Here is a 16029-nt window from a genome sequence, read left to right on the forward strand (position 1 = left end):
CACATTGGTAACGGTGGACAAATTACTCAATCCATACCGTTTTCAAAATTATTTTGATAAGGAGTTTGGCCAGAGAAAAAAAACGTGCGCCGCCCGGGAATCGAACCCGGGTCGAAAGAATGGGAATCTTCCATGATACCATTACACCAGCGGCGCAGATGATTTAAGTTGGAAATCGAAGGATGATACTGATGAGATACATGATTTCATAATTCAAATGATTACATATGCGTTTGTTGCATATTAGCTTTTATTCTTTGTAAAACATTTTAGAAAAAACAAATGGGAAGGAATATACCTATGCATAACATTAAATAGGCCTATACTTCAGAATAAATAGGCCTACCCCATGTAAAAATGTACAGAATGGTTACCTGGAGGGTCATGCTATTTCAATTTTAGTCAATCTAGTCCAGGGTGGGGGGGTCATGTAATTTATCATTGGTGCCATTTCAATATTTCTCAGTGTTAGAATGAGTTGCTTATTAGCAGTGGTGGAAAAAAAGTACGCAAGTGTCATACTTGAGTAAAATTAAAGATATCTTAATAGAAAATGACACAAGTAAAAGTGAAAGTCACCCAGTAAAATACTACTTGGGTTAAAGTCTAAAGGTATTTGGTTTTAAATATACTTAAGTATCTCAGGTAAATGTAATTGCTAAAATATACTTAAGAATGAAAAAAAGTGTAAATTATTTCAAATTCCTTATATGAATTAACCAAACCAGATGGCACCATTTTCTTTATTTACGGATAGCCAGGGGCACACTCCAACATTGAGAATGAATTTACAAGCGAATAATTTGTGTTTAGTGACTCCGCCAGAACAGAGGCAGTAGAGATGACCAAGGAAATTCTCTTGATCCAGGCTGTATCACATCTGGCTGTGATTGGGAGTCCCATAGGGCAGGGCACAATTGACCAGGCTTCATTCAGGTTTGGCCAGGGTAGGCTGTCATTGTAGATAATAATTTGTTCTTAACTGACTTGTTAAATAAAGGTTACATAATAGTTAAATAAAGGTTAAATAAAAAATAAATTGATAAGTGTGTGAATTGGACAATTCTCCTGTCCTGTTAAGCATAAAAAATGTAACGAATACTTTTGGGTGTCATGGAAAATGTATGGAGTAAAAAGTAAATTATTTATATCGGAGGACGCATGACTTTCAACCTTCGTCTCTCCCGAGCCCGTACGGGAGTTGTAGCGATGAGACAAGATAGTAGCTACTACAACAATTGGATACCACGAAATTGGGGAGAAAAAGGGGTGAAAAAAGAGTTACACATTGTCCAGAGACATTGTCCAGGACCTCGTCAAATATCAAGTTGGTCTCCAACTTTCCATGGAAAGTTATATAAAAGTTATATTATGTATTATATATATATAATATATATTACGCCGTCCTGTATGTAGGCTACTGTACATGTACATTGACAGCTATTGTATGGAGATGATAATTAACCAATCCATCAGTGCAGTATGTTACTTGTCATGTCACTTGCTCAATTCTTAAGACAGAGGAATGTTCTCGATAATGTCATGCTGGTAGGGTGTCAATAGATGTGAGGATATCCCATTTGTTTGGTTTTAAAGAGGAGGACACATGACTTTCAACCTTCAACTCTTCTTCAAGAGACCTAGCTCATTTGTTGGAGTGTGTACTCTTGTGGGTCTTAAAGATAATTTTTCGTTTCCCCTTGCTTTCTCCCCTCTCCGTGCCATCCTGCGGTGGGGCAACCAGTCCAAGTCTCTCTAGGTATTTATCGACTCGGGGGCCGATGTGAGTCTTATTGACATTACTTTGGCATCCGAGCTGGGCATCCCCACTCAACCTTTCTCCATTCCCATGGGTGTTAAAGCACTGGACAGGCGTTCTATAGGCCGGGTCACCCACCAGACCACCATGTCAACCTACGAGTGTCGGGGAACCACAGCGAGACGATCCAATTCCTGCTGGTTGAGTCTCCACAGGTTCCTGCGGTATTGGGATTCTCTTGGCTCCGGTGACACAATCGCTCTATTGACTGGTCTACTGGTGCCATCGTGGGCTGGAGTCCGTTCTGCAACACTCATTGCCTGAAGTTAGCTCTGCCTGCCTCGGGATGTCTTCCTGGGGGCTTGGAAATTGCCCCGGACCTCTCCGCCAATCCCACGAAGTACCAGGACCTCTGGGAGGGGTTCAGTAAGTCTCTTCGACGGCCAACCGGCGTACATGGTAAGGCGTCTCCTGAAGGTTCGACCCCGGGGCAGGGGATTCCAGTACCTGGTTGACTGGGAGGGTTATGGCCCGGAGGAGAGGTGCTGGGTCTCCGCCAGGGACATCTGTCAGGCCCTGTTTCATCTGTCTTTGTGATTGTCTCCACCCTCCTCCAGGTATCGCCCATCTTCCCCATTATCCCCTGTAAATATATATTTGTCCTTTCTGCCTGCCTGCCGTCCAGTACCTTTACCCTCTACTCTGAATTACCGACCTCTGCCTGACCTGAGCCTGCCTTCCGGTACCTTTTCCCCATTACTCTGGATTACTGACCTCTGCCTGACCTTTGCCTGCCCGTGTTCTAATTAATAAACTTTTGTTACTTCGACATTGTCTGCACCTGGGTCTTACCTTCAAATGTGATAGCAGCTGTACTTTACTTTACTATTTATATTTTTGACAACTTCTACTTCACTACATTCCTAAGGAAAATAATTTACTTTTTACTCCATACATTTTCCATGACACCCAAAAGTATTCGTTACATTTTTTATGCTTAACAGGACAGGAGAATTGTCCAATTCACACACTTATCAATTTATTTTTTATTTAACCTTTATTTACAGTGCCTTGCGAAAGTATTCGGCCCCCTTGAACTTTGCAACCTTTTGCCACATTTCAGGCTTCAAACATAAAGATATAAAACTGTATTTTTTTGTGAAGAATCAACAACAAGTGGGACACAATCATGAAGTGGAACGACAAAACTGCTGTTCACAAATGCTCTCCATCCAACCTCACTGAGCTCAAGCTGTTTTGCAAGGAGGAATGGGAAAAAATGTCAGTCTCTCAATGTGCAAAACTGATAGAGACATACCCCAAGCGACTTACAGCTGTAATCGCAGCAAAAGGTGGCGCTACAAAGTATTAACTTAATGGGGCTGAATAATTTTGCACGCCCAATTTTTCAGTTTTTGATTTGTTAAAAAAGTTTGAAATATCCAATAAATGTCGTTCCACTTCATGATTGTGTCCCACTTGTTGTTGATTCTTCACAAAAAAAAACAGTTTTATCTCTTTATGTTTGAAGCCTGAAATGTGGCAAAAGGTCGCAAAGTTCAAGGGGGCCGAATACTTTCGCAATGCACTGTAACTATTATGTAACCTTTATTTAACAAGTCAGTTAAGAACAAATTATTATCTACAATGACAGCCTACCCTGGCCAAACCTGAATGAAGCCTGGCCAATTGTGCCCTGCCCTATGGGACTCCCAATCACAGCCAGATGTGATACAGCCTGGATCAAGAGAATTTCCATGGTCATCTCTACTGCCTCTGTTCTGGCGGAGTCACTAAACACAAATTATTCGCTTGTAAATTCATTCTCAATGTTGGAGTGTGCCCCTGGCTATCCGTAAATAAAGAAAATGGTGCCATCTGGTTTGGTTAATTCATATAAGGAATTTGAAATAATTTACACTTTTTTTTTAGCCATTACATTTACCTGAGATACTTAAGTATATTTAAAACCAAATACCTTTAGACTTTAACCCAAGTAGTATTTTACTGGGTGACTTTCACTTTTACTTGTGTCATTTTCTATTAAGATATCTTTCATTTTACCAAACAAATGGGATATCCTCACATCTATTGACACCCTACCAGCATGACATTATCGAGAACATTCCTCTGTCTTAAGAATCATGGCATTAGAACAACTGTCCATTACACCTTACTATTGCATAAGCTTTGGGAAGGGGTTATCTTTAGAGAAAAGTTGTCTCTTATGACTGCCTGATTTGATTGATTCTGGGTGCTGAGATTAGAGAAAAGGGGAGAGCATGCAGAAGCAACTAACCAATATTCATATTGTATTGTATATGGTGTCAGAATGTAATACTCAGAGGCAGCAACGTGGTGTCTGAAATACTTCCTGTGTACGACTTTTGTTGTGTTTATAATAATATTGAGGCCCTGTACGTTAACACCATCACAAGTTCGTAAAGTTTGTGTGGAAGAGGAGGAAACATGGTTGTTATCCATCCATAATGATAAGCCACCAAGTTTAGATAACCTAGATGGGAAACTATTGAGAATAGTAGCGGACTGTATTGCCATGTCTTTAACCAAAGCCTAAAGGAGTGTGTGTGTCCACAGGCGTGGAAGGAAGCTAAAGTAATTCCACTGCCTAAAAATAGTAAAGCACTCTTTGCTGGCTCTTACAGACTTCAAATCAGATTGCTCTTATTAAACTGATGGAGTGAATTAAGTTTGAACAAATGCAATGCTATTTTTTAAAGAACGAGTTAACTACTGACTTTCAGCATGCATATAGGGAAGGGCACTCAACTTGTACTGCACTGACTCAGATAACGAATGATTGGCTAAGATAATGGATAATAAGATGATAGCTGGAGCTGTACTGTTTCAGTGTAGCCTTGCTGTTATTGATCATGATTAGTTATTGAAAACACTCACTTGTTATGGCTTTACATCACCTGCCATCACATGGTTGGAGAGTTACTTATCCAATATAACTCAGAGATTATTCTTGAATGGAAGCTTTTCTAACATCAGATATGTACAGTGCGATATTCCTCAATACGGTTTCCTTGGGCTGTAACTCTTCTCTATTTTTACAAATGATTTGCCACCAAAAATGTTAATTACTATGTATGCTGATGATTGCACACTCTACACATCAGCACCAACAGCCGGTGAGCTCACTGAGACTCTTAGCAAGGAGTTACAGTCAGTGTCAGAATGGGTAATTAACAATAAACTGGTCTTAAATACAGTACCAGTCAAAAGTTTGGATGCACCTACTCATTCCAGGGTTTTTCTTTATTTTTAATATTTCCTACATTGTATAATAATAGTGAAGACATCAAAACTACGACATAACATATGGAATCATGTAGTAACCAAAAAAAGTGTTAAACAAATCAAAATATATTTTAGATTTTAGATTCTATATCATGCACTACTTTTAAAGCCCTATCAACATTTGTGACTGTAAAGGAAATAGGGTGCCATTCCCTGTCAAGTGCATAGTAGAGAACAGTGAGAGTACAAAGGAAAATAATGTAATATTGGTTAGTCTTACGTTTCCCACAATGTAAGGGATTTGGTTGTGGAGTGTGACTTGTCTGGCTCAAACTTTTCAGGGTTTTGTCTACATTAACATAGTGTGAGAGAAATGAGCTGTTAATAGATGGATCATCATATTCAAATAATCACATTTAAGGCTGTTAAAAACAGTTAATGCAATTTAATATTGGCACTATAATAAGGAATTGAAAACCTGATCTTGTACTTGAATCTGTGCCTGAAATTCACTACTCGATTAAGGTACCTTACAATTATCTGTATGTGTATGGGTACAGAGATTGGATAGTCATTACAGAATTCTGTCTATAAAAAAATGTCTATAAACCAAATTCCCAATTTGACATTATGGGGTATTGTGTGTAGATCAGTGACACAAAATCTAAATTTAGTCGATTTTAAATTCAGGCTGTAACACAACAAAATATGGAAAAGGTTAAGGGGTGTGAATAATTTCTGAAGGCACTGTACCTGACCAACATTGAAAACTCAATGCCCCTTTTGCAAAAAATATTTGCTGAATACTCAAAAAAGTCAGGAAGTAAAATTATCATGAATAATAAATAATAATAGGAAAAATACAAAAATAACTTACGGATCTACAGCAATCCTTTAAGTGAACCAATAAAAATATTGGAAACTTAGGATGCTTAATAAGTGACAAAACAACAAATAGATAAATAACTCCCTGATAAAATAAAGGTTAAATAAAAAAATTAAAACATTTAAAAGTACAGTATATTGTTCATTGTCCTACGGTTCTTCAATAAAAAAACATACTGTATATTGTTTATTGTGCTATGGTTCTTCGAGACTTACTGTATATTGTTCGTTGTGCTATGGTTCTTCAATAGAAACTCACAGTATATTGTTCCTTGTGCTTTGGTTCCAAGTGTCACGGCAGATTTCCTCCTCTTCCTCTGAAAAGGTGTAACAAGGATCGGACCAATACCCGGCGTGGTAAGTGTCCATGGTTTTTAATGTGAAAAACTGAACATCAACACATATACAAAATAACAAAGTGAACTGGCAACGAAACAGTCCCGTGTGGCACAGACACAGGAAACAATCACCCACAAATCACCCAAAGAATATGGCTGCCTAAATATGGTTCCCAATCAGAGACAACGATAAACACCTGCCTCTAATTGAGAACCAATCTAGGCAACCATAAACTTACATAAACACCTAGAAAGGCACAGCCCCATAAACTTACAAAAACCCCTAGACAAGTCAAAACACATAAATCCCCCATGTCACACCCTGACCTATCCAAAATAATAAAGAAAACAAAGATAACTAAGGCCAGGGCGTGATAGAAGCCCCCCCCCCCCAAAGGTGCGGACTCTTGGCCGCACACCTAAATCCATAGGGGAGGGTCTGGGTGGGAGTCTGTCCACGGTGGCGGCTCTGGTGCGGGACGTGGACCCCACTCCACCATAGTCTTAGTCCGCTTTAGTCTCTTCCTAGGAACGGCGACCCTCGCCGCCGACCTAGGATTGGCAACCCTACTAAATGGCCCCACTGGACTGAGGGGCAGCTCCGGACTGAGGTAGCTCAGGACTAAGGGGTAGCTCAGAACTGAGGGGTAGCTCAGGCTGGTTGACGGCTCTGGCAGCTTCTGACTGACTGACGGCTCTGGCAGCTTCTGACTGACTGACGGCTCTGGCGGATCCTGGCTGACTGGCGACTCTGGCAGCTCCTGACTGACTGACGGCTCTGTCGGATCCTGGCTGAATGGCGGCTCTGGCGGATCCTGGCTGACTGGCGACTCTGGCGGATCCTGGCTGACCGGCGACTCTGGCGGATCCTGGCTGACTGGCGGCTCTGGCGGATCCTGGCGGCTCTGGCGGATCCTGGCTCAATGGCGGCTTTGGCGGCTCCTGGATGAATGGCGGCTCTGGCGGTTCCTGGATGAATGGCGGCTCCTTGCAGACTGGCGGCTCTGGCGGTTCCTTGCAGACTGGCGGCTCTGGCGGCTCCTTGCAGACTGGCTGCTCCTTGCAGACTGGCGGCTCTGGCGGCTCCTTGCAGACTGGCAGCTCTGGCGGCTCAGGACAGACGGGAGACTAGCAGCTCTGGACAGGCGGGAGACTCTAGCAGCTCTGGACAGGCGAGGCGCACTGTAGGCCTGGTGTGTGGTGCCGGCACTGGTGGTACTGGGCCGAGGACACGCACCTCCGGGCGAGTGCGGGGAGGAGGAACAGGGAGTACTGGGCTCTGGACACGCATAGGAAGCCTGGTGCGGGGTGCTGCCACCGGAGGGCTGGTGCGTGGAGGTGGCACTGGATAGAACGGACCATGCAAGCGCACCGGAGCTCTTGAGCACCGAGCCTGCCCAACCTTACCTGGTTGAATGCTCCTGGTCGCTCCTGGCTGACTGGCGACTCTGGCAGCTTCTGACTGACTGACGGCTCTGGCGGATCCTGGCTGAATGGCGGCTCTGGTGGATCCTGGCTGACTGGCGACTCTGGCGGATCCTGGCTGACCGGCGACTCTGGCGGATCCTGGCTGACTGGCGGCTCTGGCGGCTCCTGGCGGCTCTGGCGGATCCTGGCTGAATGGCGGCTCTGGCGGCTCCTGGCTGAATGGCGGCTCTGGCGGCTCCTGGATGAATGGCGGCTCTGGCGGCTCCTGGATGAATGGCGGCTCTGGCGGTTCCTGGATGAATGGCGGCTCCTTGCAGACTGGCGGCTCTGGCGGTTCCTTGCAGACTGACGGCTCTGACGGCTCCTTGCAGACTGGCTGCTCCTTGCAGACTGGCGGCTCTGGCGGCTCCTTGCAGACTGGCAGCTCTGGCGGCTCAGGACAGACGGGAGACTAGCAGCTCTGGACAGGCGGGAGACTCTAGCAGCTCTGGACAGGCGAGGCGCACTGTAGGCCTGGTGTGTGGTGCCGGCACTGGTGGTACTGGGCCGAGGACACGCACCTCCGGGCAAGTGCGGGGAGGAGGAACAGGGAGTACTGGGCTCTGGACACGCATAGGAAGCCTGGTGCGGGGAGCTGCCACCGGAGGGCTGGTGCGTGGAGGTGGCACTGGATAGAACGGACCGTGCAAGCGCACCGGAGCTCTTGAGCACCGAGCCTGCCCAACCTTACCTGGTTGAATGCTCCCGGTCGCCCTGGCAGTGTGGCGAGGTGGAATATCCCGCACTGGGCTGTGCAGGCGAACCGGGGAACTGCGTAAGGCTGGTGCCATGTAAGCCGGCCCAAGGATACGCACTGGAGACCAGATGCGTAGAGCCGGCTTCATGGCACCTGGCTCGATGCCCACTCTAGCCCGGCCGATACGAGGAGCTGGTACAATGCCTTGAGAAAGTATTCGGCCCCCTTGAACTTTGCGACCTTTTGCCACATTTCAGGCTTCAAACATAAAGATATAAAACTGTATTTTTTTGTGAAGAATCAACAACAAGTGGGACACAATCATGAAGTGGAACGACATTTATTGGATATTTCAAACTTTTTTAACAAATCAAAAACTGAAAAATTGGGCGTGCAAAATTAATCAGCCCCCTTAAGTTAATACTTTGTAGCGCCACCTTTTGCTGCGATTACAGCTGTAAGTCGCTTGGGGTATGTCTCTATCAGTTTTGCACATCGAGAGACTGACATTTTTTCCCATTCCTCCTTGCAAAACAGCTCGAGCTCAGTGAGGTTGGATGGAGAGCATTTGGAAACAGCAGTTTTCAGTTCTTTCCACAGTTTCTCGATTGGATTCAGGTCTGGACTTTGACTTGGCCATTCTAACACCTGGATATGTTTATTTTTGAACCATTCCATTGTAGATTTTGCTTTATGTTTTGGATCATTGTCTTGTTGGAAGACAAATCTCCGTCCCAGTCTCAGGTCTTTTGCAGACTCCATCAGGTTTTCTTCCAGAATGGTCCTGTATTTGGCTCCATCCATCTTCCCATCAATTTTAACCATCTTCCCTGTCCCTGCTGAAGAAAAGCAGGCCCAAACCATGATGCTGCCACCACCATGTTTGACAGTGGGGATGGTGTGTTCAGCTGTGTTGCTTTTACACCAAACATAACGTTTTGCATTGTTGCCAAAAAGTTCAATTTTGGTTTCATCTGACCAGAGCACCTTCTTCCACATGTTTGGTGTGTCTCCCAGGTGGCTTGTGGCAAACTTTAAACGACACTTTTTATGGATATCTTTAAGAAATTTCTTTCTTCTTGCCACTCTTCCATAAAGGCCAGATTTGTGCAATATACGACTGATTGTTGTCCTATGGACAGAGTCTCCCACCTCAGCTGTAGATCTCTGAAGTTCATCCAGAGTGATCATGGGCCTCTTGGCTGCATCTCTGATCAGTCTTCTCCTTGTATGAGCTGAAAGTTTAGAGGGACGGCCAGGTCTTGGTAGATTTGCAGTGGTCTGATACTCCTTCCATTTCAATATTATCGCTTGCACAGTGCTCCTTGGGATGTTTAAAGCTTGGGAAATCTTTTTGTATCCAAATCCGGCTTTAAACTTCTTCACAACAGTATCTCGGACCTGCCTGGTGTGTTCCTTGTTCTTCATGATGCTCTCTGCGCTTTTAACGGACCCCTGAGACTATCACAGTGCAGGTGCATTTATAGACTTGATTACACACAGGTGGATTGTATTTATCATCATTAGTCATTTAGGTCAACATTGGATCATTCAGAGATCCTCACTGAACTTCTGGAGAGAGTTTGCTGCACTGAAAGTAAAGGGGCTGAATAATTTTGCACGCACAATTTTTCAGTTTTTGATTTGTTAAAAAAGTTTGAAATATCCAATAAATGTCGTTCCACTTCATGATTGTGTCCCACTTGTTGTTGATTCTTCACAAAAAAATACAGTTTTATATCTTTATGTTTGAAGCCTGAAATGTGGCAAAAGGTCGCAAAGTTCAAGGGGGCCGAATACTTTCGCAAGGCACTGAATGTACCGCACCGGGCTATGCACCCGCACTGGGGACCACAGCAAAACAGTGCCTGCCCGGTCTCTCTCGCCCTCCGGTAAGCAGAGGAAGTTGGCGCAGGTCTCCTACCTGGCTTCGCCACACTTCCTGTGTCCCCCCCCCCACATCCATTTTTGGGGCTGACTCTCGGGCTTCCATCCGCGCCGCCGTGCTGCCTCCTCATACCAGCGCCTCTCCGCCTCTGCTGCCTCCAGCTCTTCTTTGGGGCGGCGATTTTCTCATGGCTGTGCCCAGGGTCCTTTCCCGTCTAGGATCTCCTCCCAAGTCCAGAAGTCCTGATTGCGCTGCTCCTCCTGCCGCTGCTTGGTCCTGTTTTGGTGGGTGATTCTGTCACGGCAGATTTCCTCTTCCTCTGAAGAGGTGTAACAAGGATCGGACCAATACGCGACGTGGTAAGTGTCCATGGTTTTTAATGTGAAAAACTGAACATCAACACATATACAAAATAACAAAGTGAACTGGCACTGAAACAGTCCCGTGTGCCACAGACACAGGAAACAATCACCCACAAAATACCCAAAGAATATGGCTGCCTAAATATGGTTCCCAATCAGAGACAACAATAAACACCTGCCTCTAATTGAGATCCAATCTAGGCAACCATAAACTTACATAAACACCTAGAAAGGGAACAGCCCCATAAACTTACAAAAAAAACCCTAGACAAGACAAAACACATAAATCCCCCATGTCACACCCTGACCTAACCAAAATAATAAAGAAAACAAAGAGAACTAAGACCAGGGCGTGACACCAAGCTGTTTAAAGGTACAGTCAACTTAGTGTATGTAAACTCCTGACCCACTGGAATTGTGAGACAGTGAATTATAAGTGAAATAATCTGTTAACAATTGTTGGAAAAATTACTTGTGTCATGCACAAAGTAGATGTCCTAACTGACTTGCCAAAACTATAGTTTGTTTACAAGACATTTGTGGAGTGGTCGAAAAACACGTTTTAGTGACTCCAACTTAAGTGTATGTAAACTTCCGACTTCAACTGTATAGTCACCCTTTCAAGCTGCTACTAGCTTTCACGGTTCCTAAGGCCAAAACTGAAATAGGATAAATATAATTTTCCTATAACGCTCCTTGGTCTGGGAACGAGCTGCAAAAGACTAAAACTGGAGGAGAGGGTATCAATTGTTGAGTTTAAAGCTCTGATAGAGAAATGTTTTTTAATTGTATTTTGCTCTTTGTATATACACTGTACACGCTGACTACTTCCTGCAGACCTCTTGGCAAGGTCCCTCTCGCAAAAGAGGTTTCTAACCACAAATGGTATTTTCCTGGTTAAATTAAGGTAAACAAATACAAAATAACACACACAGATTTGCTGCTCCTATACATTATATACCAGCAGTAATTGCCCATCGTAGTTGAAGTTCAGCAAGCCCCGCCTGCCATTGTCAGGTATTATTTCAAGCCATTTAGGTTAACTGACCAATTCCGAGCACTCTGATTGAATCCATCCAAGAACTACAATAAATGAGAGAAGCACACAGGCACATAAATAACGGTCACAGGCAGTATAGTTCATTCAATGCCAATATACTGTAACCAAAGATAGGCTACAGTAGTAACAGTGCATTAGGGGGATTTTATTTGTTTTAACAGGAAACAAAATGAAATATGACAATGTCAAATTGAGCAACACTTTGCTAGCATTGAGAAAGTCCTCCAGATCAAATTGCTGCTCCATGCGCATGCTAGGGAACAATGACTCTTCTCGTACAGCCACTGAAACAAAGAGCACAGACAAGGAGGTATGCATGAGTAAACCCAGAAACAGTGTACAAAAGCTGTAATTCAGTTTAAAGGGCTGAGACTCCTTGTGATTGTGACGGAACATCATTGTGGAATGTGGGGGCAGTAAAACAGAAAAGTACAGATGCTCTTAGAGCAGCAATGGAGAGGTCAATGGTATATTGCTGAGGTGCTGGGCTGAATTTAGTGGGTATTAAAGCTGGTCTCTTCAACTGCTGTTGAAGTTTTGACTGATGTTGAGGCTGCTGAAAATATCCTTCTTCTGTGATAGAAACAACAGCAGGGGACAGAATCATATGAATTAGTTGGGATGTGTATTTATTATTTTACCTATGGGTAAATAGGTTTTTACAATAGCCAAGTACCTAAAGATTCCCTATGCACAGATATTTCCCAGTCGCCATCACTCACCTCAAAGTTCTGTACATGGGTCCAGCTCTGGTAGCCTAGGGTGTGGGCCTTCCCCCCCCATAAAACAACCAGGCTGATGAAGGGCCAGCAGAATACGAAGTTCCCCACCACAGCACTGTGGAATGATGTCAGAAAACAGCATCAGTCAATACTGTCAGGAGATGTAATGAAATACAGGGCCATGTCAGAAGAGGACAGGATATGTAACCTGTGGGAAGATGCAGAACAGGGCCCGTATTCCTAAAGCATCTCATATTAGGAATGCTGACCTAGGATCAGTTTTTCATTTTACATCACAATGAATATGATTACATGGACGTGGGAATTAATCCAAGATCAGCTCTCCTGCTTTTTGCCGCTTTATGAATACGCACCCTGATTTTCTAAACCAGTTATACTTCGCTTATGCTTTGAACAGGCCAATTGCTGTGTGTTCCAGTTGAGCATCTGGGCACGTGGAGTAAATGGTAGGGTAGAAGATCGCATTCCCAGAGAGTGAGCAGCCACCATCAGAAGCACCATGACCAGCATCACCATGCTGTGTCACCACCACTGCCCACCTGCAGAGCACGCCAGAGAGCACACAGACGTCAATCCACATCGTTGATATGTCGCAAAATGTATGTCAACGTCATTATTTTATAAGTGATGGAAAAATGTGTGTGCCACTATAGGGAAAGCCAAGGGAGACAGTGTTTACCCACAGACTTCTGTATACATCTATCATAATTGTATTTGTTTGTTTAAGTGACACTCATGAAAAAGTGCTACTGAATTACTAGGCTACTCATCACTACAACACAAAACCTGTTGGTTTTACTACTTGATTGCTATTGAGATGTGTAGTAAACCAGTAGTGATTTATGTAGTAATTTAAGTAGTAATAAGTGATACATTGGGAGGTTTCACTACTGGTGAACACTACACTATTTCCTATTCAAATTACTACATAATTCTCCCTTAAATGACTACTGTGTAACTACTGAGCTTTTGGGTATATACACCACATAAAACCTACATACCTAGACAATTCTTACATGTTCACGATTGAATTACTACACAATGCATACCCATTACTGCTGTATGCCTACTCAGTCCCTATTGAATTACTACTGTAGTGTTCTGTCGCGACTGAATTGCTCCTGATCCTTTTTCAATTTCATACATAAACCCCTTTGAATTACTATTGGAAACTGAAACATTGAGGAAAATGTCCTTTTCCTTGATCAGTCTCCGGCATATCCTTGGTTTTCGACAGACACAAAAACTAGATTAGAGAAAGAGACCTGGCCTGTCCCCCAATGGCACCCTATGCCCTAAAAGGGTTATTTGGCTGTCCCCATAGGAGGACCCTTTGAAGAACCATTTTAGGTTCCAGGTAGAACTGTTTTGGGTTCCATGTAGAACCTTTTCCACAGAGGGCTCTACATGGTTCTACCTGAAACCAAAATAAGGTTATACTTGGAACCAAAAATGGTTCTCATATGGGGACAGCCGAAGAACCCATAGGAGAACCCTTTTTTCTATGAATGTAGGGTCAGGACTTCACAGGTGGGGCACTTTCCCAGAATCGTCAATCAGCTCTGTAGCTCCTGGAGGCTTTTCTGCATCATGGTGTGATTGGCCTGCAAGTCTGTCTGGTCGCCTGATACAACTGCAAGTTCTCAATGGTTCTAATAGCATCTGTGGCCATACAGAGAGACATGGGCCCATGTGGAAGAAAATTGAAGTCAACGAGATTCATCCACACTTGCATAAAACATTATAAACAACTGAAAGGCTGTGTATGTGTAATCCTATATATACACACTAACGATCAAAGGTTTGGGGTCACTTAGAAATGTCCTTGTTACTGAAAGAAAAGCACATTTCTGTCCATTAAAATAACATCAAATTGATCAGAAATACAGTGTAGACATTGTTAATGTTGGAAATGACTATTGTAGCTGGAAACGGCAGATTTTTTTATGGAATATCTACATAGGCGTACAAATCAAATCAAATCAAATTGATTTATATAGCCCTTTGTACATCAGCTGATATCTCAAAGTGCTGTACAGAAACCCAGCCTAAAACCCCAAACAGCAAGCAATGCAGGTGTAGAAGCACGGTGGCTAGCAAAACCTCCCTAGAAAGGCCAAAACCTAGGAAGAAACCTAGAGAGGAACCAGGCTATGTGGGGTGGCCAGTCCTCTTCTGGCTGTGCCGGGTGGAGATTATAACAGAACATGGCCAAGATGTTCAAATGTTCATAAATGACCAGCATGGTCCAATAATAATAAGGCAGAACAGTTGAAACTGGAGCAGCAGCACGGCCAGGTGGACTGGGGACAGCAAAGAGTCATCATGTCAGGTAGTCCTGAGGCATGGTCCTAGGGCTCAGGTCCTCTGAGAGAGAGAAAGAGAGAATTAGAGAGAGCACACTTAAATTCACACAGGACACCGAATAGGACAGGAGACGTACTCCAGATATAACAAACTGACCCTAGCCCCCCGACACATAAACTACTGCAGCATAAATACTGGAGGATGAGACAGGAGGGGTCAGGAGACACTGTGGCCCCATCCGAGGACACCCCCGGACAGGGCCAAACAGGAAGGATATAACCCCACCCACTTTGCCTAAGCACAGCCCCCACACCACGTACAGAGGGCCAGTATCAGCAACCATCACTCCTGTGTTCCAATGGCACGTTGTGTTAGCTAATCCAAGTTTATCATTTTAAAAGGCTAATATTGATCATTAGAAAACCCTTTTGCAATTATGTTAGCACAGCTGAAAACTGTTGTTCTGATTAAAGAAGCAATAAAACTGGCCTTCGTTAGACTAGTTGAGTATCTGGAGCATCAGCATTTGTGTGTTCGATGACAGGCTCAAAATGGACAGAAACAAAGACATTCTTCTGAAACTCGTCAGTCTATTCTTGTTCTGATAAATCAAGGTTATTTCATGCGAGAAATTGCGATGAAACTGAAGCTCTCGTACAACGCTGTGTACTACTCCCTTCACAGAACAGCGTAAACTGTCTCCAACCAGAATAGAAAGAGAAGTGAGAGGCCCCGGTGCACAACTGAGCAAGAGGACAAGTACATTAGAGTGTCTAGTTTGAGAAACAGACGCCTCACAAGTCCAGAACTGGCAGCTTCATTAAACAATACCCGCAAAACACCAGTCTCAACGTCAACAGTGATGAGGCGACTCCCGGATATTGGTAAATAAAAAGAAAAGATTAAGATGGGCAAAAGAACACAGACACTGAACAGAGGAACTCTGCCAAGAAGGCCAGCATCCTGGATTCACCTCTTCACTGTTGATGTTGAGACTGATGTTTTGTGGGTACTATTTAATGAAGCTGTCAGTTGAGGACTTGTGAGGCGTCTGTTTCTCAAAGGATAGAAATTTGTTTTCCAGAACATAACCGGCAAGATTACATCATAACTAGTGCACATTTCAAATAGCAAATACTTCATAACGGTCAGACTGGTTTTATCAATTGATGAAAATCTGAATGAGGAAATAATGATCCCTCAGTCAGGGGAGACAGGTTCACCTTTCTGAAAAGCATGCGTTGCATTCTTTTAAC

General features: G+C 43.8%; 1 non-coding gene across 1 annotated transcript; it reads right to left on the bottom strand.

Moving 5' to 3' along the window:
• Nucleotides 1-85: 85 nt before the first annotated feature.
• Nucleotides 86-156, bottom strand: trnag-ccc (transfer RNA glycine (anticodon CCC)). Its single transcript has one exon. It is a non-coding gene; the product is annotated as a tRNA-Gly (tRNA).
• Nucleotides 157-16029: the final 15873 nt, after the last annotated feature.

This window comes from Oncorhynchus mykiss, chromosome 6 (genome assembly GCF_057628025.1).
Source record: "Oncorhynchus mykiss isolate SJ-2025 chromosome 6, ASM5762802v1, whole genome shotgun sequence".
NCBI classification, from domain to species: domain Eukaryota; kingdom Metazoa; phylum Chordata; class Actinopteri; order Salmoniformes; family Salmonidae; genus Oncorhynchus; species Oncorhynchus mykiss.